Source organism: Vulpes vulpes, chromosome 10, assembly GCF_048418805.1.
Source record: "Vulpes vulpes isolate BD-2025 chromosome 10, VulVul3, whole genome shotgun sequence".
In the NCBI taxonomy this organism is placed as follows: Eukaryota; Metazoa; Chordata; class Mammalia; order Carnivora; family Canidae; genus Vulpes; species Vulpes vulpes.
Window position 1 is genome coordinate 6,274,941 of NC_132789.1, and position 24,167 is coordinate 6,299,107.

General features: G+C 42.4%; 1 protein-coding gene and 1 pseudogene across 4 annotated transcripts in view; one reads left to right on the forward strand and one right to left on the reverse strand.

The window, feature by feature from the left end:
- The window catches only part of KMT5A (lysine methyltransferase 5A), a 72,456-nt gene that overhangs the window by 5,600 nt on the left and 42,689 nt on the right, over positions 1–24,167 (reverse strand). The window contains exon 1 of one of the 4 annotated variants that reach the window (XM_026017158.2): positions 959–1,270. The exons of the other annotated variants lie outside the window; for them this stretch is intronic. The gene's annotated coding sequence lies outside the window, so the exon portion shown is untranslated. Of the gene's footprint in view, positions 1–958; positions 1,271–24,167 lie in introns of those variants that run through there. 4 annotated transcript variants of the gene reach the window in all.
- LOC112933862 (large ribosomal subunit protein eL21-like) lies at positions 3,135–3,735 on the forward strand (annotated as a pseudogene).

A 24,167-nucleotide genomic window follows, 5' to 3' on the forward strand; every position in this document is an offset into this window, starting at 1 on the left:
GGATGAGCACTGGGTGTTTTTCTGTATGTTGGTAAATTGAACACCAATAAAAATTAATTTAAAAAAATAAAAAATATATATAAAAAAAAGAAGAAAAAAAAAAAGAAAAAAGTGTGGAAAGCGCAGGAGAACACAGGACCTGGAGACAGAACACCAGGTTTAAGACCTAGTCCTCTCCTGGCAAAATTTAAACCATCTGTAAAATGTTAACTACCTGCCACTTCACTAGGTTTTTGTTAAAATTAAGACAGGGACGCGGGGGTGCTCAGCGGTTGAGCATCTGCCTTCCGCTCGGGTCGTGATCCCGGAGTCCGGGATCGAGTCCCGCGTCGGGCTCCCTGCGTGGAGCCTGCTTCTCCCTCTGCCTGTGTCTCTGCCTCTTTCTCCCTGTGTCTCTAATGAATAAATAAATGAATCTTTTTAAAAATCATTTTAAAAAGATTAGATAAGACAGTGTCCGTGAAAGTGCTTTTTAAGTTATTATACAGATCAGCTATTAAGAAACCATCCAAGAAAACATGCCCCCCCCCCCCCTTACTGAATCCCCGGAATTTAGAATATTCCCGCGCTTCGCCCGCAAAAGGGAAATAGACCTGAAATCAGACCCGCCGAACCGAGCATGCGCAGACCTCCCGAGCATGCGCAGTGGCCCCGCGGCCGCGAAGCCGGAAGTCTGGGTAGAAGAGCCCATATTGCCAGTAGCCCCGCAGCACCCCAGCTTTGACCGATGGCCCTGGAGGCTGCCCACCCCCCGACCTCTCCCACCCTCTGGGGGGAGAAGGGGCCCTAATTCCACCGAGCTATCGCCCCCGCTGTCCGCAACAAATCCTCCAAGGGCTCCCCCTTTGCCAGGCTTCAACATGGCGGCCCTTACACGAATGGACGCAGGGTCCCGGCCCAATTCCCTCGTCCTTCCCGCCGGAGCGGGCCTTGCTGGCGCCAAGCCGCTGCCACTCACCTCGGCAATGCTCGGGCTTCCCTTTCCACAGAGGCCAGCGGACTCCCCGGACTCGAAGCGCCGGGAGATTCCTCGCGCCTGCCCGAGTAGACCTTTACATTGGAGGAAGCAGATTCGCCGCGAGCAGTGGTTTGGGGTTTTTTTTTTTTTTTTCTTTCTTTCTTTCTTTTAACTTAAAAAAAAAAAATCCATGTGTATTGAACCTCCAGGGTATGTCCTCTCCGAAGAGAATGAGCTTTTAGCTTTTCTAGCTTTTTGCACGAAGACAAACTCCTAAATTGAACGATTGAGTTGAAAGACTATCGAATGTGCGGTTAGTGCTCTGGGAGGAGCCGGATCACCCTCCCGAGCGAAGGGATCTGTCAGCGCTGTGGGAGTGTCGGTTCTCAGACTCACTCTGGGAATCGGCTTGTATGGAAGAGTCTGCAGAGGGTGCGTGAGCCAGTTCACACTGAGGAAGAGGGAGCCGGGAAGGGCTGACAACCCTGACTCCATCTTGCGTCAACCACCATTTTGTGGAGTTCGCGGAAGGGCAGCGGCCTCTTGGAATGTACTCGGCGGCTCACAGACTTGACCTAAAGAGGTCAACCGACCACTCCGCGGCCCACATCAGCTCACGTCTGGGGAGGGGCACACAACTGAATTGGATTGTGCCTCCCACCTAAATAGTTGTTTTCTTCCTCGCTCATAGGCACGCTTCTGAGGTTTTTCCTTAGCAGTTTGGAGCAGCCAAAGAAAAGATGTGAAGCCACCTCAGGCACCTCCCGTGGACCTCTGGACCTGCCCAAGTGAGCACTGCAGCCCCGTGTTGCTTCTCTTAGGGCTGCTCCTATAACTGGGGGTGGTGGTGACCGGCATGGTCCTCTCACATCCCCAACCTCCCACCTCGGTATAGCTCAGGAGACTTTTCTTTCTGCCCCCCCCCCCCCCCCCTTTTAAGTAAATCTCTACACCTAAGTTGGGGCTCGAACTCATGACCCTGAGATCAAGAGTCTCCTGCTGCACGAACTGAACCAGTCAGGCACCCTGAGACTTTGGGAAGGGAGATTTCCTCACTTCAGAACCGATATCAGTTCAGGGGATTCCTCCAATACAGAATGGATACCATGGTCTCAAAGATTAAAAACTGGCCCAGGGGCTCCAGGGTGGCCAAGGGTCTGATTGCAGCTCAGGTCATGATCTCAGGGTTGTGAGAGGGAGCCCTGTGACGGGCTCCTGGGTCAGTGGGAGTCTGCTTCTCTCCGTCTCCCTTTGCCCTCCCTCACTTGTGCTTGCTCCCTCTCTCAACAGATACATAAAATCCTAATAAAAAAATTTAAAAATGGTCCAGGGAGTTGTATGCTTCCTCAACCTGGGTTCAAATCACTAAAGATCTTTTAAAACTTCACTGGCCTCATTGGGGCACCTTTGATATCCCTAAATTGGTATATTTAAGAGCACAATTGGAAAGGTGAAGCCATCATACTTCACAAAGTCAGTGGAAGCCTATTTCAATTGGTACTTAGAAGCCCCCAAAAGAACCTACTCAGTCATAGCCTCCACAAAAGAAAAAAAAATACAAAAGTCAAAGAAAGATGAAAACAGAACAACTCAACACCAAATCAAGAATTATTCTACATCTTCCATTTCCAATTCTGTCTCCTACTGCATCCCTTCTATTTCCTCTGCTATATGCAGATCTTTCCAAACTTCTTTTTTTCTCCTCTGAAATGTCTCCTTCTCAGCCCTGTCACCATCCATCTTCCCAAAACTAAAGTCATAGCATCTTTCAAAGTCAAAGTTACTGGTACAAATTACAATAATCTGGTCCCCCTTCTTTCATCCCCTGGTCCTAAACAGAACTTCTAAATCTTGCAAAAGACTTTCCTAACCCAAAAGAAAATTCAGAAGAATTCACCTGAAATTCAGGAGAGTTCACCTGATCTTAGGGTCTCGAGATCTCAGAGTCATGATTTCAAGCCCCATGTTGGGCATGGAGCCTACTTAAAAAAGAAAATTATACGGGGGATCCCTGGGTGGCGCAGCGGTTTAGCGCCTGCCTTTGGCCCAGGGCGCGATCCTGGAGACCCGGGATCGAATCCCATGTCGGGCTCCCGGTGCATGGAGCCTGCTTCTCCCTCTGCCTGTGTCTCTGCTTCTCCCTCTCTCTCTGTGTGTGTGACTATCATAAAAAAAGAAAAAAAAATTATACGGAACCACCATCTTCCAGTAATTCGCCAAAATGACCAACACAAAGGGAAAGAGGAGAGGTATCCGCTATATGTTCTCTAGGCCTTTTAGAAAACATAGAGTTGTTCCTTTGGCCACATACATGCGAATCTATAGGAAAGGTGATATTGGACATCAAGGGAATGGGCACTGTTCAAAAAGGAATGCCCCACAAATGTTACCATGGCAAAACTGGAAGGGTCTACAATGTTACTCAGCATGCTGTTGGCATTGTTGTAAACAAACAAGTTAAGGGCAAGATTCTTGCCAAGAGAATTAATGTCCTCATTGAGCATATTAAACACTCAAAGAGCCGAGATAGCTTCCTGAAGCGTGTGAAGGAAAATGATCAGAAAAAGAAGGAAGCCAAAGAGAAAGGTACTTGGGTCCAACTGAAGCGCCAGCCTGCCCCACCCAGAGAAGCACACTTTGTGAGAACCAATGGAAAGGAGCCTGAACTGCTGGAACCCATTCCCTATGAATTCATGGCATCATAACTGTAAAGAAAATAAAAGACCTCAGGATTGTAAATAAATAATAAATAAATAAATAAATAAATAAATAAACAAACCCTGGATCTTTCAAAAAGAAATGCTTGAAACATAAAAGATAGCTCCAAAAGAACAAAAATCTTGGGAAACCTGGTCAGTGCAATTAAGTGTCCAACTCTTGATTTTGGCTCAGGTCATGATCTCAGGGTCCCTGGCTCTGTGCTGAGCCTTGGAGCCTGCTTGAAATTCTCTTTTCTGCGCATGCCCTCTCAGCTCCACTCACGTGCATGTGCATGTGTGTGTACTCTCTAAAAAACAAAAATCTCAAAAACAATCCTTCATTCCAATTAGAGATGCTCCAAGGACAAAAGAGGGATTTTTTTCAATTCTTCTAGCAAACACCAACGGAGAAACTCCCATAACAATTTAGAATGAAAATGGTTTTATTCTTTAAAAAAAAAAAAAAAAGGTTTAATTTGGAGCGCCTGAGTGGCTCAGTCAGTTTAATCTATCTTGGCTCAGGTCATGATCTCAGGGTCCTGGGATCAAGCCTGTCTCAGGCTCCCTGCTAAGCAGGGAGCCTGCTTCTACCTCTCCCTGCCGCTCCCCCTGCTTGTGCTCACTATCTCTCTGTCAAATAAATTTTTTAAAAAATCTGTTTTAGGGATCCCTGGGTGGCGCAGCGGTTTGGCGCCTGCCTTTGGCCCAGGGCGCGATCCTGGAGACCCGGGATCGAATCCCACGTCGGGTTCCCGGTGCATGGAGCCTGCTTCTCCCTCTGCCTGTGTCTCTGGCTCTGTCTCTGCCTGTGTCTTTGGCTCTGTCTCTCCTTCTATCTCTCAAGAATGAATAAATAAATAAAATCTTTAAAAATAAAAAAATAAATAAAAATAAAAAATTTTAAAAAAAAAATCTGTTTTAAAGATTTAATTTATTTGACCGAGAGAGTGCGAGCAGAGGAAGGAGCAAAGAGGGAGGGACAGGCAGGCTCCAAGCTGAGCAGTCTGATGCAGAGCTCAATCCCACAACCCCAAGATAACCACCTAAATGAAAATCAAGAGTCAGACCCTAAGCCACTCAGGCACCCCTAAGATGATTTTATTTTTATAGATACTGGAGCAACTTCTTCAATCCTCAACCCCCGATTTATTTTCCAGTCCCTTGCCTCAAGAATACAAAAGCACTTAACCATGATCAGAGTCATTTATCAGCCACCAACTGTCCCATCATCTGAACCCCTAGAGTTCATTCTTGGCACTCGACAAGGTAACAATTCCCTTTTATTGGTACCCTCATCCCCAGCATTTTCTTTTATTCTTTAAGTAGGCTCCATGCTGAATGTGGGGCTCAAACTCGGGACCCTAAGATCAAGAGTTGCATGCTCTACCAACTGAGCCAGCCAGGCACACTTCTCCCACCCCAGCCCTTTTGTTAGGAAGAAATTTTTTGTATACTTCCCAGGCCCATATTTCCTTTCACCAAAAAAAATGAAAGGCAGTTACATCTGCCTCAATCTTCAAAATTTCTAATTCTACCAATATCTGCGCAGTACTGCCCTCCAAGCAGTCCACTGCCCTCCATTCCTAAATACGCTCCCTAATCAATTGTGGGCAGCCTCTCCAACAATTTGGGACACATAACCTTGGCTCCCCCAATAGCTATTCAAATTGATCCATTAAAGAAAACCCTTACCCAGTATTACATAATACCTTTTAAGCCCTATATCCATTAAAAGAATAACTCCTATTATTCAAGACTTTATCAACAAAGGACTGATCATCCTCACTACTAATCCTTGTATTAACCCCATTTTTTCCAGCTAAAAAACCCCATGATAGAGGAAGGCATTTTGTAACCTTAGGGCAGTTACCAATACAGTCACACCCTGCCACCCTATTGTTCCTGACTCTCATACCTTCCTCTAATATACCAGCTGAAACCACTACTTTTTCTGTCATTGCCTTATGCAGTGCTTTTTTTCAGCATCCCTATCAACCCCCAAAGTCAGTATCTTTTTACTTTTACACGCAACAGTCAGCAATATACTTGGATAGTCCTACCTCAGGAATATGCTAAAAGTCCTACTTATCTCAAACCCTCCATACTGACCTAAAAGATCTTGATTTCCCTAGGATTTCTACACTTTACAATAGATAAATGATTTATTACTGTGTCCTCCCACCCCAAGGCTTGTCCCACTGACGCTAAATGCCTTCTCAAACAATTAGCCAACAAAGGACACAAAGATCTAAAGATAAATTACAATTCTGTTCTGCTTCAAATTCCTAGGCCACTTTTTGCCGGATGGGCTAAAAATAGAACCAGAGAGAATTACTACCTTCACCCAGTTCCTTCAGACTAAACGACAATTACAGGGTTTCTGGGTCTTGCAGGGTACTATTACCTTTGCATTCCCAATTATTTCCTCACAGCTCAACCCTTCTGTGCCTTCCACTCCAGGCCTGATCCCATGGCCTCAGGAGGCCCAAGATGCCTTTATATCTTTTTTGTTTTTTAAGATTATTTGTTCATTTATATAATCTCTATACCCAGCATGGAGCTCAAACTCACCACCTAAGATCATGAACTCACTAACTGATGGAGCCAGCCAAGTGCCTCACCTTAATATCTTAAAAACAAAAGCAAAAAACAAAAAACAGCTCTCTTCCACAACTCTAGGACACCCTAATTACCAACTGCCCTTCTTTCTTGTCCATCTGGGAATCCTTTCTCAAAGGCTTGGAGGCCTACAACAGTCACAGGGTATTATAGTCTTCCATTAGGCCCCAAGGCCAAAGGTGTATCTCCCTAACTCCATGCCCTAGCAATCTGCCTCTATCCTCATTACTATCACTGAAAAACTAATACTAGATTCTCCCCTACAGGTATTAGTTCCACATGCTGTTAAAACTCTTAGACTCCCACCACACCCAACACCTATCTGCCAGTTGACTTAAAAAATTTGAATGACAGTTTCCTTCCTCTTCAAACACTTCAGTCTCTCATAGTCCTCTCAATCCTGCTATCTTATTTCCCTTACTCATTAAAAACTCAGCTAAGGGATCCCTGGGTGGCTCAGTGGTTGAGCGCCTGCCTTCAGCCCAGGGCGTGATCCTGGAGTCCCAGGATCGAGTCCCACATCGGGCTCCCTGCATGGAGGCTACTTCTCCCTCTGCCTGTGTTTCTGCCTCCCTCTCTCTCATGAATAAATAAATAAAATCTTAAAAAAAAAAAAAAAAACTCAGCTGAGCACAAGTTCATCCTTGTGATAGTCTTATTACTTACCCCTCAGTTAGACTTTCACAAAATTCCCTTCAAAAATCCAGACTTTATTTGGTTTACTGATTGATCACTAAAGGATGATCAGGGGGCACCTGGGTGGCTGTCGGTGAAGCGTCTGCCCTTGGCTCAGGTCATAATCTCAGGATCCTGGGATTGAGCTCCCCATGGGGCTCCCTGCTCAGTGGGGAGTCTGCTTCTCCCTCTCCCTCTGCCCCTCCTCCCTGCTCATGTTTACTCTCTCTCAAATAAGTAAAATATATATATTTTAAATGATCAAGAAAAATACAATGCAGGACACTCTAGTATCCACTGAAAAAATTATCAAAGGTTCATGTGTCCCAAAAAGCATAATTACATGCTCTAGTAAGAGCATGCCAATTGATAATAAATAAAACTCAGTCGGTGGAACATGTGACTCTTGATCTCTGGGTTGTAAGTTTTTTTTCTTTTAAGAGGTACTTCCTATTTCTTTTTTTTTTTTTAAGATTTTATTTATTTATTCATGAAAGACACAGAAAGAGAGAGAGAGAGAGAGAGAAAGACATAGGCAGAGGGTAAAGCAGGCTCCTTACAAGGAGCCTGATATGGGACTTGATCCCAGATCCCAGGATCATACCCTGAGCTAAAGGCAGACTCTCAACTACTGACCCACCTAGGTGTCCCCCCAGGTTGTAAGTTTGAACCCCACCTTAGGTATAGAGATTACTTAAAAATAAAATCTTAAAAAAAAAAAAACATTTATTAAAACTGCTTGGTTCTATTCTTCTTCCCTCCAACTTAACTGTTATAAAAGTTCAAGCCCATTTCATTTTTTTTTAATCTTTATTTTTTAATTTAATTTTATTAATTTATGATAGTCACACAGAGAGAGAGAGAGACAGGCAGAGACACAGGCAGAGGGAGAAGCAGGCTCCATGAACCGGGAGCCCAACATGGGATTCGATCCCGGGTCCCCAGGATCGCGCCCTGGGCCAAAGGCAGGCGCCAAACCGCTGCGCCACCCAGGGAACCCTCAAGCCCATTTCAAACTTGATACCCCCAAAGCCAGGAGCAACTGTTATGCTGATGAGGCCACCAAAGATGTGACACTTCAAACTTCTTTTTTTTTTTTATTTTTTTTTATTTATGATAGTCACACAGAGAGAGAGAGAGAGAGAGAGAGAGAGGCAGAGACACAGGCAGAGGGAGAAGCAGGCCCCATGCACCAGGAGCCCGACGTGGGATTCGATCCCAGGTCCCCAGGATCGCGCCCTGGGCCAAAGGCAGGCGCCAAACCGCTGCACCACCCAGGGATCCCCTCTTCTTTTTTTTTCTTTTTTTTTTAATAATAAATTTATTTTTTATTGGTGTTCAATTTACCAACATACAGAATAACATCCAGTGCTCCTCCCGTCAAGACACTTCAAGCTTCTGATTCACAAATGTTCATTTGTGGGCAGCCCGGGTAGCTCAGCAGTTTAGTGCCGCCTTCAGCCCAGGGCGTGATCCTGGAGACCTGTGATTGAGTCCCACATCTGGCTCCCTGCATGGAGCCTGCTTCTCCCTCTGCCTGTGTCTCTGCCTCTCTCTCAGTCTCTGTGTCTCTCATGAATAAATAAATAAAATCTTTAAAAAAACAAAAACAAATGTTCATCTGTATGACACATCGAGCACAAACAAAATGGTCACATGGGCACAACAATAATATTGGAACCCGTCTCCAACTGTTGCCCAACTAATATTTCAAAATGTACAATTTTTCCCTTGCACAATCCTGGGAAACCATATCACGCTGTGTTAGGTCAAGTTCCTCTTCCCAGTGGGGCTTTTAACATCTGACAAATTGATTTCATCCAGTTTCCTCAATGGTAATGATCTGTATGTTTTCTCACAGGACAGGCATTTCCTTACAGGCAGGAAATAGCAAAAGCAGTGGCTAAAAACTTTTTAGAAAAAAAATCACTCCCAATTGGGTTATTCCTTGACAGCTACACTATGATTGAGGAACCCATTTTATTGGACAAATTGTCTGGGAGGTCTGCAAAATCTGACCATCTTTCAACATTTTCATGCACCTACCATCTTCAACTTCAGGATTAGTTAAATACTCTAATGTTATAATCAGAACTCAGTTGGCCAAACCAACCACTGCCTTTGGTCTACTCCAGCCCAAAGCCTTACTGCTTGTCCTTTTAAATCTAAGAGCTACGCCTATACTAGAAAGGCTCAGTTGTCTCCCTTCAAAATCATCACCAGGTGCCCTATGAACCTAGTCAAGGGTCACTTGTCTTCTACTTTGTTACAAGGAGAAATTCTCCAGTACAAAATATATATGAAAAGCCAAACTTGTTAAAGATTCATTTTAACATAATGCCCCCAGGAGAAGAAAATACAACCATAAGAGGAGATTGAATATATTGGAAGACATATCCACTTAAAGATTCTTTCTTTTTTTTTTTTTTAAGATTTTATTTATTTATTCATGAGACACAAAGAGAGGCAGAGACACAGGCAGAGGGAAAAGGAGGCTCCATGCAGGGAGCCCGACGAGGGACTCGATCCCAGGACCCTGGGATCATGACCTGAGCCAAAGGCAGATGCTCAACCACTGAACCACCCAGGTGCCCCTCAACTTAAAGATTCTTTACAGAAAAAAAGAAAATGATCTTATCAGATATTGTTAACTACCTCATGTGCAGCTACAAGGGGCTCACTCATGCATGGATTCATGTTTCTCATTTTAAAAGGGTTCTACAAAAAGATAAATCAATAAAAATAAAAAAGGGTTCTACATCCTGAAAATGACTGGCGAGTCACTCCCCTTTTGGAGACCCAGAACTGAAGTAGACAACATCTAAAGCCAACAGTTGATACTGAAGGTTCCAGACCAGATCAGAACCCTCCTTTTACTTAAATTCTCATTTTTTTCCTTTTGTCTCATTTTGTCGCCACCCAACATTGGCCCAAAGTCATCCATCTCTGCCTGCTCCCTTGGTTGGAGTTCTTAACTGAAGAATTCCTTACTAAGCCTTAGACTTTTTTATTTTTTAAAAAGATTTTATTTATTTATTCATGAGAGACACAGAGAGAGAGAGAGAGAGGCAGAGGGAGAAGCAGGCTCCATGCAGGGAGCCTGACATGGGACTCGATCCCAGGTCTCCAGGATCATGCCCTGGGCTGAAAGCAGCACTAAACTGCTGAGCCACCCGAGCTGCCCACCCTTAGGCTTTAATAAGACTTGACACCAGGGCACCTGGCTGGCTCAGTCAGTGGAATGTGTGCCTCTTGATCTTGGAGTCCTGAATTTGAGCCCCATCTTGGGTTAGAGATTACTTTTTAAAATAACATATTTTTAAAAATAATAATAAGACTTGACACTATAGTCTCTACCCTTTGTTCTCAACTCCTATGCAAATTCAAGATGAAAAAGCAGTTAACATTATTCTTACTACTATGTTCCATCGAACCCCCTCTGATTGGAATATCAGCTCTACTGTTAAACTATCCCAAGCCATAGCCTAGGAGACCCCACCCCCCAGCTAAAGAACTGCTGGGTGTGTCACGACACACCCTCCCACCAAATACAAAATGCTTCCTCTTACCTCCCCTCTGTTCAACAAAATAGCCCCACAGATTAAGATTATGTGCAATGCCTTTAATCAAACACCACTGCTCCTCCACCCCAGAAGTACCCTAACCTCATTTGCTTTAACTTCCTTTGCCTATTTTGAAATAATTCATGTCCATAATTTCATTTCTTGTGTAAGATATGTCCACCTGGGACCTAGTGTGGTTTCTACAAATGTAGATCTCACCTTTGTGTTAGCTGACTGCTATAATCTGTCAAGCTGCAACTATATCTCATCCACCTCCCCTAATGCCACTGCCCACTACGAGATCATCTCAGAGCAGAAGATAAATAATGAAACTTAATGCTTGGGTCCAATAATCTCCAGAGGAATTATTCATAGAAAGCTCTGTTACTGGAATCCTTGGAAGAGGTTTTGCTATAATCAAACCAATACTAAATTCTAGCTTACTGTGATCTCAGTAAACCTTACATTGCAGGAACCCTATCTTCCCTCCATGCCACCTCTTTCCCAATCATCAATAGCACCACTTTGGACAACAAAATGGGAACAATTCAATCTTGGTGTGCTTCTGAAGGGTACATGTTCATCTGTGGCAGCCCCATTATTTATCTTCCCTATATTGGTAACCCTATGGAAAATTAACTAACCAAAGCCTAGCCTGGGTCACTAGACAATGCATGGTAGGATTCATAAAATCCCATTTGTCGGGGATTCCCAGGTGGCTCAGTGGTTTAGCACCTGCCTTCGACTCAGGGCATGATCCTGGAGTCCTGGGAACGAGTCCCATGTTGGGCTCCCTGCATGGAGCCTGCTTCTCCCTCTGCCTCTATCTCTCATGAATAAATAAATAAAATCTTTTTATTTATTTATTTATTTATTTATTTATTTTAATAAATAAAATCTTTAAAAAAGAATCCCATTTGTCTATATCCTGCCCACAAACCCGATGGTCCCTCATAGAACCAAAAGGGCTTTAGGTATGATAATTGCTAGAATTGGTCTGACAGTAGGCATGTTGGCCCCTGGGAAGAATTTGCTTATCATGAAGTTACCTTCTGTAGAAGAATTATCCCACTATTGCTTTAGCCCTACAAAACTTAATTATTCTTGGATTCCCTTGCTTTGGTAGTCCTAGACTATCAAATAATAGCACTGCCAGATGCTGATATCTCTTGTTGCACCTTGATAAATATTTCCTCCAAAGTTGAACTAGATAGGGATCCCTGGGTGGCGCAGGGGTTTGGCGCCTGCCTTTGGCCAGGGCACGATCCTAGAGACCCCGGATGGAGTCCTGCATCCGGCTCCCGGCGTGGAGCCTGCTTCTCCCTCCTCCTGTGTCTCTGCCTCTCTCTCTCTCTCTCTCTCTCTCTCTCTGTCTATCATAAGTAAATAAATAAATCTTTTTTAAAAAAAAAGTTGAACTAGATAAAAATTTTTAAAGATTTTATTTATTTATTTATTTATTTATTTATTTATTTATTTATTTTAGAGGGAGAGAGAGAGAGAGAGAGCGAACAGGGAGGGGAGAGGCAGAGGGAGAGGGAGAAGCAGACTCCCCCTGAGCAGGGAGCTGGATGCAGGGCTCGACCCTAGGACCCCGAAACCACAACCTGAGCCAAAGGCAGATGCCCAACTGACTGAGCCATCCAGTTACCTCAATAATTTTTTTTATACAAGCCTTCTGGCTGTACAATATGTTGTAAAAGGGGATGTTGATCCCCGACCTCCAGTGAAATTTGACATCACACAAAAAGTTACCTACTGTTATCTTATCTCTTTAGTTGGTGTCCTGGCAATATAGGAAATATCCTTCAATCTGGATTACAGGAGCTGGCTCTGTCGGTGGAGTATGCGACTCTTGATCTCAGGGTCATAGGTTTAAGCCCCATGTTGGGTATAGACATTACTTAAAAATAAAATCTTAAGGGGTGCCTGGAGCTCAGTCAGGTAAGCATCCGACTCTTGATTTCAGTTTAGGTTGTGATCTCAGGGTCCTGGGATAGAGCCCCGCATTGGGCTCTGAGCTCAGCATGGGGTCTGCTTGAGATTCTCTCTCCCTCTGCCTCTCTCCCCTCTGTCTGAAATAAATAAATCTTTTAAAAAATAAAAATCTTTAAAAAATCTGGACTACAGTACTGTGTGGTATTATTAATTTGGGGATTAAGCGTCTGATTGCTATATAAAATACTCTTTCTAGGGGTTCCTAGGTGGCTCAATTGGTTAAGACTCTTTAAAAAAAAAAGATTTTATTTATTTATTCATGAGAGACACAGAGACAGAGAAAGCACGGCAGAAACAGGCAGAGGGAGAAGCAGGCTCCCTGCAGGGAGCCTGATGTGGGACTCTATCCAGGAACTCCAGGATCCTTCCCTGGGCCAAAGGCAGGTGCTCAACCATGAGCCACCCAGGGATCCCAAGAATCAGACTCTTGATCTCAGCTCAGGTCTTGATCTTAGGGTCTGAGTTCAAGCCCCATCTTGGACTCCATGCTGGGTGTGGGCCTACTTTAAAAAAAAAAAAAAAACCCTCTGCTTATTTCCAGAATTGCTTCTTTCTCTTCTTCCACTCCTAAGCTAATTATTATGTGTCAGCCTTCTGTATGTACTGCTCCAACCCTATGCCCTGATGACTCATAAGAGGGACTAGATGGACCCCAAGTAGCAGCCAGTGGCAATGGCAATGAGCAGCAGCCTTGGGCAATGAAGGACTTCACTGTAATGAATTTCCCCCACCATATTTGATCCAGTGTTAATATTTCACATGCCAGTGACCAAAATAGGGAAATGAAGAAGAGAAGAGGCCAGGGAAGGTTTAACAACCCTGACTCCATCTTACAACAGGCACCATTTTGTGGAGTTCGCCGACGAGCAGCTAATTCCTGGAATCATGATAGATGTCTTGAGGTTTATGAACCTGGGAAGTTCTACCTATCTCACAAATCTGAGCAAAAGAGATCAACCAATCACCAGGTGACCCATACCAACTGAAATTTCTCCCTTGCTATGATTTTAAGTCTTAAAAATACCACCTCCTCTTGTCCTCTTTGGACAGGCACACCAACTGAGTTGGATTGTCTTTCCTGGTTTGTGAACCTAAATAAAGATTTCTCTTCTTTTTCCTTGCTCATAGGGTCACTCTTGAAGTTTTTCTATAACAACATAAAATTTTGTACATTTTCTGAACCCCTAGATTTAATAAAGTCGCTTTTGACACAAGCAAAATAGCTTTTCAAATTGAACTTGGACCTTTGACTTTAGAGTCATGTGGGAGCTTGTTAAATGCCATTTCCTGGGCCCCACTGGGATCTGTGAACTCAGAATCTCTGGAAATTTGTATCTTTTGCAAGTCCCCAAATGAAGCATACTGAAAGACTCCTGCCATTAGAGTCATGGTTAAGAAGCTCAGATTTAAAACTTGTCTGGGGACACCTGGGTGGCTCAGTGGTTGAGCATCTGCTTTTGGCTCAGGGTGTGATCCCAAGATCTGAGATCGAGTCCCATATCAGGCTCCTTGCAGGGAGCCTGCCTCTCCCTCTGCCCGTGTCTCTGCCTCCCTCTGTGTGTCTCTCATGAATAAATAAATATTTTAAAACATAAACAAACAAACAAACAAACAAATAAAACTTGTCTGTGGGGACCTGGGTGACTCAGTGGTTGAGCATCTGCCTTCAGCTCAGGTCATGATCCCAGGGTCCCTGTGGGGAGCCTCCTTCTCCCTCTGCCTATGTCTCTACCTCTCTCTGTGTGTCTCTCATGAATAAATAAATAAAATCTTAACAAAACAAAACAATTTGGGATGCCTGGGTAGCTCAGCAGTTAAGCCTCTGCCATCGGCTCAGGATGTGATCCCAGGATTTGGTATTGAGTCCCACATCAGGCTCCTTGCAGGGAGCCTGCTTCTCCCTCTGCCTGTGTCTCTGCCTCTCTCTGTCTCTATGTCTCTCATGAATTAATAAATAAAATCTTAAAAAAAAATAAAATAAAACGTGTGTGGAAGGGAGGAGACAACCATGTGGTCAATAAATATTTGTAGAATGGATAGGTATATGTATTCTGGTTATGTTATGTTTCTTTTCTTTCTTTTTTTTTTTTTTTGATAGGTGCTTCTATTTGGGTAGATTACAACTTGACTGTGTTACAACTTGAAATTCTATACACAATGGAATATTACTCAGCCATCAAAAAGAATTAAATCTTGCCATTTGCAACAACATGAATGGAACTAGAGGGTATTATACTAAGTGAAATAAGTCAGAGAAACACAAATATCATATGATTTTACTCATATATGGGATTTAAGAAACAAAGCAGATGAACGTAGAGGAAGGGAAAGAAAAATAAAATAAGATGAAATCAGAGAGGGAGTCAAACCATAAGAGACCCTTAACTCTAGGAAAACAAACTGAGGGTTGCTGGAGGGGAGGGAGTTGAGGGGATGGGGTAACTGGGCGTTGGGCATTAAGGAGGACACGTGATATAATGAGCACTGGATGTTGTATGAATCACCCAGCGGTTGAGCATCTGCCTTTGGCTCAAGGTGTGATCCTGGAGTCCCGGGATCGGGATTGAGTCCTATATTGAGCTCCCCTGGGGAGAGCCTGCTTCTCCTTCTGCCTATGTCTCTGCCTCTCTCTGTCTCTCATGAATAAAATAAAATCTTTAAAAATAAATAAGTAAATAAATTCAACTTAATTAACACATACTGTATTCTTAAAAATATTTTTGATATTTAAGAAAGGAAAGGAAAGAAACAGGAAACAAGAGCCTCAGACTGCAGAATAGACTTGACGCCCCCCCTCCCTGGGTAGGTTGTCCCAGAGCAGATTGCCCATTAGCATTGTATCACGTTGTACGCAAATGTCGTGGTCCTATCCTCCCCGTTATGCTCAGCTATCAGCCAGGAGCGTCCTGGCAGGAATGCTATGCAGAAGCCAGAGCTGCTCTAGCAGTAGGCCCAGCAACAAACGGCAAGCCTCCCACTGGCTGGCAAGTTCTTTCCTTTTTTTTTTTAAATTGTTAATTGTGGTCAAACTAAACATAAAATTTACCATCTAAATTCTAATTACCATCTAATTTCTAAGTGTACAGTTCCATAGAGTTAAGTATATTCACATTGTTGTGCAAACAATTACCAACCGACTTTTTTATCTTGCAAAACTGCAACTCTCATCTCCATTTAATAAAACTTCCAAAAATAAAATAAAATAAAATAAAATAAAATAAAATAAAATAAAATAAAATAAAATAAAATAAAATAAAATAAATAAAATAAAATAAAATAAAATAAAACTTCCCAATCCCCAGCCCCCCGCCCCTGGTAACCACTGTTCTGCTTTCTGTCTGTGAATTTGACTATGCCGGGCACCTCATATGAGTGGAATTACAGAGCATATTTCTCCTGCGATTGGCCTCTTTCGCTAAGCATCTACTCAGGCCTACTAAGCATGTTCTCAGGTTAATGCATGTTGTAGCAATTGTCAGAAAGTCATTCCACGATATGGAGAGAGCACATTTTGCTTATCCATTCATCTGCTGCTAGAACATTTGGGTTGCTTCCATCTTTCAGCTAGAAGTGAATGAGGCTGCTATGAACATGGCTGTACAAATATCTCTTCCAGATCCTGCTTTCAGTTTTTTCGGATATATACCTAAAAGTGAAATTGCTGGATCATACAGTTATTCTATTTTTAATTTTTTGAGGAACTGCCATACTGTTTTCCACATTGGCTATACCATTTTACCTTCCCACCAGAAAAACAGGAGAGCTCCAATTCTCCACATCCTCTCCAACACTTGTGACTTTCTGGGCTTTGTTTTTGTTTTTAATAATAGCCATCCCAGTGGCTGTGCAGGGTGTTAACTACTTATGATTTGATTTGCATTTCTCTACTTAGTGATTATGCTTTTCATATACTTCTTGGCATATGAAGGGTCTTCTGAAAGACATCTCCCTGACTGCCAAGTCTAAAGACAGTTGACTCTTGAGTAACATGGGTTTAAACTAAGTGGGTCCACCCAGATTTGTTTCAATAAGTATGGTACAGTCCTCTAAATGTATTGTTCTTATGATCTTAATAACATTTTATTTTCTTTAGCTTATGCTATTCTAAGAATACAGTATATAATACATGTAACATACAAAATATATGTTAAGGATCCCTGGGTGGCGCAGCGGTTTAGCGCCTGCCTTTGGCCCAGGGCGCGATCCTGGAGACCTGGGATCGAATCCCACATCGGGCTCCCGCTGCATGGAGCCTGCTTCTCCCTCTGCCTATGTCTCTGCCTCTCTTTCTCTCTCTCTCTCTCTCTGTGTGTGTGACTGTCGTAAAAAAAAAAAATAAATAAATAAATAAAATTAATAACAAAATACTTTACAAACCAAGCAGAAGATCTGGGCAGCAGCATGGACCACCCTACTTGAGATTTCTGAGGAAGTTGCACACTAATAAAAAAATTTTTAAAGATTTTATCTATCCGTTATTTATTTATTTATTTATTTATTTATTTATTTATTTATTTAAGATTTTGTTTAGGGAACCCTGGGTGGTGCAGCGGTTTGGCACCTGCCTTTGGCCCAGGGCGCCATCCTGGAGACCCGGGATCGGATCCCACATCGGGCTCCTGGTGCATGGAGCCTGCTTCTCCCTCTGCCTGTGTCTCTGCCTCTCTCTCTCTCTCTGTGACTATCATAAATAAATAAAAATTTAAAAAAAACTTATAATAAAAATAAAAATAAAGATTTTATTTAGGGCAGCCCAGGTGGATCAGCGGTTTAACGATGCCTTCAGTCCAGGGTGTGATCCTGGAGACCGAGGATCGAGTCCCATGTCGGGCTCCCTTCATGGAGCCTGCTTCTCCCTCTGCCTGTGTGTCTCTCATGAATAAATAGAATCTTTAGAATAAATATTTATTCATGAGAGACACACAGAAAGAGACAGAGGCAGAGGGAGAAGCAGGCTCCATGCAGGGAGTCAGATGTGGGACTCTATCCTGGGTCTCCAGGATCACACCCTGAACTGAAGGCATCGCTAAACTGCTGAGCCACCCAGGCATCCCACACTAGTAGAATCATAAAGCAAACCTCCCTGTCACTGAGCTAGGCTCATTTCATTGTCTCAACAACTCTTTAAGGAGTATATTTTTACATTCCAGAGTACAACAAGAGCTGGCCTGAAGGGTGTGGTGGAGGATTGTATTACCTTCCGTGAAAATCTCCTTTAATGCTTCTTCATGACCCACTCACTATCATGAATAAACATTTCACCTAAGTTCAAACAAAACAAAATTTAAAAAGTATGCTCCTAAAAAAAAAAAAAAAAAAAAAAAAAGTATGCTCCTAAGCAAACAGATTCAAAACTAGTGCCCAGGGTTCCACTCTTCCTGCAACCAGATTCTTTTCTAAAGAGCTCCAACTCCTAGGGATGAAGTCACTGACCCTGGATTGCAGGCATTTAAGCCAAACTGGAAAATCTCCAAAATCCTTGCTGTTTTGGTGCATTATTTAAGGATAATAAGACCTGAAAATAATGTGGAGAACAGGAGGAAAGCCATACTGAGTGTACCACTCAGAAAATAAATAGTGCCACAGGTATTCAGAAGGAGCAAAAGACTTACTCTACTTGATGTATCAAAATAGTTATGAGGGAGTAAAAAGCAAGCTGAGGACAAAGCACAAGCTGACACCTGACTACCTTCCTTCCCCCACTCCTAGGTGGGACCTGTGTGACCTTCCTCAGGCATTCCAGGCTGCCCTAAAACTAAGGAAAGGAAAAATAAATGGTTAACTAATAGAGATCATAGTCCTGCAAGACAAGTCTCCTTGAGTTTACAAAATGTCTTAGTGATTTACAAGAAAAAAAAAGCACTCAGTTTTTTTTTTTAAGATTATTTACTTATTTGAGAGAGAGAGAGGGAGAGCATGAGTAGAGGGAGGGGCAGAGAGAGAGGGAGAAGCAGACTCCCCACTGAGCAGGGAGCCCTGTGCGGGGCTCAAATGCTAGGATCCCAAGATCAACACCTGAGTCTGATGCCTGGGTGGCTCAGTGGTTAAGCATCTACCTTTGGCTCAGGCCTGATCCCAGAGTCCTGGGATCGAGTCCCACATCAGGCTTCCTGCATGGAGCCTGCTTCTCCTCCCTCTGCCTCTGTCTCTGTGTGTCTCTCATGAATAAATAAATTAAAAATTAAAAAAAAAAAAAAACCACCCGAGCCAAAGGCAGACACCTAACCAACTGAGCCACCCAGTGGCCCCCCAAAAAACATTCTTATCAACAAAAGCATTCAGATCAATAACCTAACTTTCAGAAGGAAAATCCCAACTGTCTTAATGTTATGCTTTACTAGAGGGACAATCTTAATTTGACAATGGTAAGGCCTCCAATATCTTTTAGGTCTTCTTCAGCATACAAAAATTCTTTTGAATACCTCCCTTTTCCTTATTCCCCCACAACTCCAGAGTATATAATCAATCATCCCTCAGAACTCCGGGGCAGCAGCTCCTTCTGTCCACAGGTCTTGTCCCCATGCTTTTTTTTTTTTTTTTTTTTTTTTTTTTTTTTTTTTTTTTGTCCCCATGCTTTAATAAAACCATCTCTTTGCACCAAAGACGTCTCAAGAATTCTTTCTTGGCCATCGGCTCTGGACCTCACCTATATACCAAAACTACATCAATAAGACCACCAGATATTTTTTTCCACCAGATATTTTTTAAAGGAACTTTTCTTCTTTGTTTTTTTTTTTTAAATTTTTATTTATTTATGATAGTCACAGAGAGAGAGAGAGAGAGTCAGAGACACAGGCAGAGGGAGAAGCAGGCTCCATGCACCGGGAGCCCGATGTGGGATTTGATCCCGGGTCTCCAGGATCGCGCCCTGAGCCAAAGGCAGGCGCTAAGCCGCTGCGCCACCCAGGGATCTCTCTTCTTTGTTTTTAAAGTTTTATTAACTTAAGTAAACTCTACACCCAATGTGAGACTTGAACTCATGACCCCAAGATCAAGCGTTGCACAATTTTCCAACTGAGCCAGCCAGGTGCTGCTAATGGAACCTTCCTATTGGGGGCATTAGGCTGCAAACATTTATAGCTCCTTTTTTATTAAGTGTGACTCACCCACTACTTTTGTTTTCCACGTCACTTTTTCCTTTGTTTAACCATAAGGCATGACCTTATGGGCTTTTGCAGTCTGGTTTCTATTCAAAGGAGCAGGGGGGTGGGAGGATGAATGCAGATGCATGCATGGTCTTAAATCTCAGAGGAAGAATGTTTTTGAAATTATTTTTAGGGGATCCCTGGGTGGCTCAGTGGTTTAGCGCCCGTCTTTGGCCCAGGGTGCGATCCTGGAGTCCTGGGATCAAGTCCCGCGTTGGGCTCCCGGCATGGAGCCTGCTTCTCCTTCCTCCTGTGTCTCTGCCTCTCTCTCTCTCTATGTCTATCATAAATAAATAAATAAATATTTTAAAAATTATTTTTAAAACTGTATAGTGACGCTTGGGTGGCTCAGCAGTTAAGCGTCTGCCTTTGGTTCAGGGCATGATCCTGGTCCCAAGATCGAGTCCCACATCAGGCTCCCTACTGGGAGCCTGATTCTCCCTCTGCCTGTGTCCCTGCCTCTCTCCGTGTATCTCTCATGAATAAACAAATTTATAAATAAATAAATAAATCTTTGTCTAATGATATATCTCATGACTAAAAAAGTAAACATATTCTACATTGCTAATCCAGCTTTCCATATCTTGTTCCCCAATTATTATATGAACTTGGGAAATTTCTTATATTTCATATTCAGTAAAGTAGCTTATAATAGTAATAAAGTAGCTTATAATAAAAATAGCTTATAATAATAATAGCTGACATAGGGGCACCTGGGTGTCTCAGTCAGTTGAGCATCCAACTCTTGATTTTGGCTCAGGTAGTAACCTCAGGGTTGGTTGTAAGATAGAGACCCACATTAGGCTCAGTGCTCAGCACAGAGTGTACTGGAGATTCTCTTTCTTCCTCTGCCTCTGCCCCTCCTCCCACTTGTGCTAAATAAATAAATAAATAAATAAATAAAATATTTTAAAATGGTAATAAGAGCCAACATCTATATTGAGCACTTACTATGTGACAGACTTTTTTTTTTAAGATTTAATTTATTTATTCGTGAGAGACATAGAAAGAGAGAAGCAGAGACATAGGCAGAAGGAGGAGAAGCAGGCTCCATGCAGGGAGCCCGATGTGGGACTCCATCCCGGGACTCTAGGATCATGCCCTGGGCTGAAGGCAGATGCTCAACTGCTGAGCCACCCAGGTGTCCCCCTCCCCTTTTATTTATTTTTTTTGACAGACACTGTTCTAAAGCACTTCACTACAATCTCACAAACTAGATTTTATCCTTATCCCCGTATTATAGCTGGGAAAAGTGAGCTGCGGCGTAGAAGCACAATTTACTGGCCTAACATCACACAGCTTGCAAGTGGCAGAGTCAATCACAATCTGAACGCTTGTGATCTGGTCTAGAAACCACCCCTTTAAATACTGTGCTATTATTTACTATTAAGAAGAATTATCTGGAGTGGGCAGTCCGCGTGGCTCAGCAGTTTAGCGCCACCTGATTCAGCCCAGGGCCTGATCCTGGAGTCCTGGGATCAAGTCCCATGTCAGGCTCCCTGAACGGAGCCTGCTTCTCCCTCTGCCTGTGTCTCTGCCTCTGTGTGTGTGTGTGTGTCTCTCATGAATAAATAAATAAATAAATAAAATCTTAAAAAAAAAAAAAAAAGAATTATCTGGAGGGCTGTGGAAACAGATTGCTGGGGCCCATTCCCAAAGTCTCTGATTCAGTGGGTCAAGAATTTGCATTGCTGAAAAGTTTCCAGGTGATCCCAATGCTGGCATTCTGGGGAGTACACTGTAAAAATCTCTGTTGTAACTCATAATTGTTTTCATGATTTTCCAATGGAGAAAGAAGGATCATAATTAGTTCTCAACAGATTGTTGAATTCTATGAGATGTCTACGAGTTAAGATTATTAGCATTTTATTATAATAGCCCATAATAGACAGCATCTATGTGGTAGGCCCTGGACTAGGCACTTTTCATGCATTATCTTAATCTAACCCTCACACAACCCTTGGAGAATACTTTTCTTTTTCCCAGTTTACACCAAAGAATTGGATTTGGGGAAATTAGGGAACTTGATCAAACTTATGTACCAGCAAGTAGTAATTGTGAGGTTCAGGTCAAAGACTGCTTAACTCCACAGCCTCATTGACTACAACACTACAGACTTTGCATATAGTAGATGCTCTGTCTCTATGGATTTGCCTATTCTGGACATCTCATGTAGATGGAATCATACAATAGGAGGTCTTTTGTAACTGGCTTGACTTAGCATAACTTCCTAGTAATGATTTATAACATCTGTGAAATGTTGTCTATGAGAGAAGCTCATTAGAGACTGTGCCAAAAGTTTCTAAGGGAGCTTGTCATGCAGGTACCTTCTGCCTAGTGCATACCAAAATTCCATACTCCCAACAAGAAAGCCAGTAAACTATGTTATTTGCATAAACAATTAAGGCACACTGATCTACCCTTATCAGTTGGGGTGGTAGGAACCCTCCCCAAACACAAGTTCCCTGATCCTAGCCAAGGGCCAACCTCGGAAGCAGGATTTTCAAATGATAGCATTCCCAGGCCCTCTATGTTAACAGTTTTGTGCACAGATTTTTTAAAAAAGATTTTATTTATTCACGAGAGACACCGAGAGAGAGGCAGAAACATAGGCAGAGGGAGAAGCAGGCTCTCTGTGAGGACCCCAATGTGGGACTCCATCCCAGGATTCTCTGGGATCATGCCCTGAGCTGAAGGCAGGTGCTCAACCGCTGAGCCACCCAGGCATCCCTGTATGTAGATTTTGATATGGATTGTGCTGATCTGAAGATCATTTGGAAATGTAAGATGGAGAACACTGCCATGTTAACCATATTATTACAATTTATGAACATGTGATGTCTTTCCATTTATTTGCATCCTAATTCCTCTCAATGATGTTTTGTAGATTTTTAAAATATTTTATTTATTTATTTATTTTAAGATTTTATTTTATTCATGAGAGACACAGAGAGAGAGGCAGAGACACAGGCAAAAGGAGAAGCAGGCTCCCTGCGGGGAGCCCAATATGGTATTTGAGCCTGGGACCCGGGGATCAGGCCTTGAGCTCAACTGCTGAGCCACCCAGATGTCCCAATAAATAAATTTTTTTAAAAAATTGCATTCCTATACATTTGCAAGGGATAATCTGAAAATGAAGAACATAATTCCACTTACAATGACATTGAAAAGAATAAAATACTTAGAAATAAATTGAACAAAACAAGAACAAGACTTGCACACTGAAAACTACAAAATATCAGGGCCCCTGGGTGGAGACTGCTTCTTCCTCTGCCTGTGTCTCCGCCTCTGCGTGTCTCTCATGAATAAATAAATAAAATCTTTTTGAAAATTTTATTTATGTATGTATGTATGTATGTATGTATGTATTTATTTATTTATTTATTTGAGAGAGAGAGAGAGAGAAAGAGCATGAGCAGGGATGGGGGAGGAAGGGCAGAGGGAGAAATAGACTCCTTGCTGAGCAGGGATCCTGTTGCTGGGCTCTATCCCATTACCTAGAGACACCCCGAGCCAAAGGCAGCCACTTAACCAACTGAGCCACCTGGAATCCCACAATAGGTTTTTGTATATTGATCTTGTATCCTGTAACCTTAAGCTATTTATTAGTTCTAATAGTTGTGTGTGTGTGTGTGTGTGTGTGTGTGTGTGTGTGTGTGTGATCTTTATCCTGTTAACATGGTGGATTTCATAGATTGTCTTCTGAACTAGCTTTGCATCCCTGGAATAAACCCTACTTGGTCATGGTATATAATAATTTTTAGGTAGTACTAAATTCTGTTTGCTAGTATCCTGCTGACGATTTTGCATCTATTTTTACTTTGTACATTATTTATTTATTTATTTATTTAAAATCATTTTTTTATCACTGTACGCTCCTATAACACACACATATATATATATATTCATTCTGGATATTAATCCCTTAAAAGATATGACTTGCAAATATATTCACTCATTCTGCAAGTTGCCTTTTCACTATACTCTGTTAATTGTGGTCTTGGTTGCACAAGTTTTAAATGTTGACATAGTCCCATTTATCTATTTCTTCTTTTGTTGCCTGTGCTTTTGAAGAAATCATTGCTAAATCCAGTGACATAAAGCTATTCTCCTATGTTTTCTTCTAAGAGTTTTATAGCTTTATGTTTCAGATCTATTTTGAGTGAATTTGTATATATGGTGTAAGACAAGGGTCCACCTTAATACTTTTACATGTGGGTATTCAATTTTTCTAACAACATTTATTGAAAAGACTGTCCTTTCCCCAAAGAAAGGTCTTGGAACCCTTGTTGAAAACTGACCAAATTTCTGGGCACTCTATTCTATTCCTTCATTTCTTTTGATGGTGGAATAATATTCCATTGTATGGATATACCATATTTTATTTATGGCAAGCCTAACATTTTATCTCCTTATTTAATGACTAGGTGTAGTCATATCTGCTTGATTTATGGATTACTGAGCCCAGAAGCCTGGCTTTGATTATTAGAATATTGTACCCTCTGAAAAT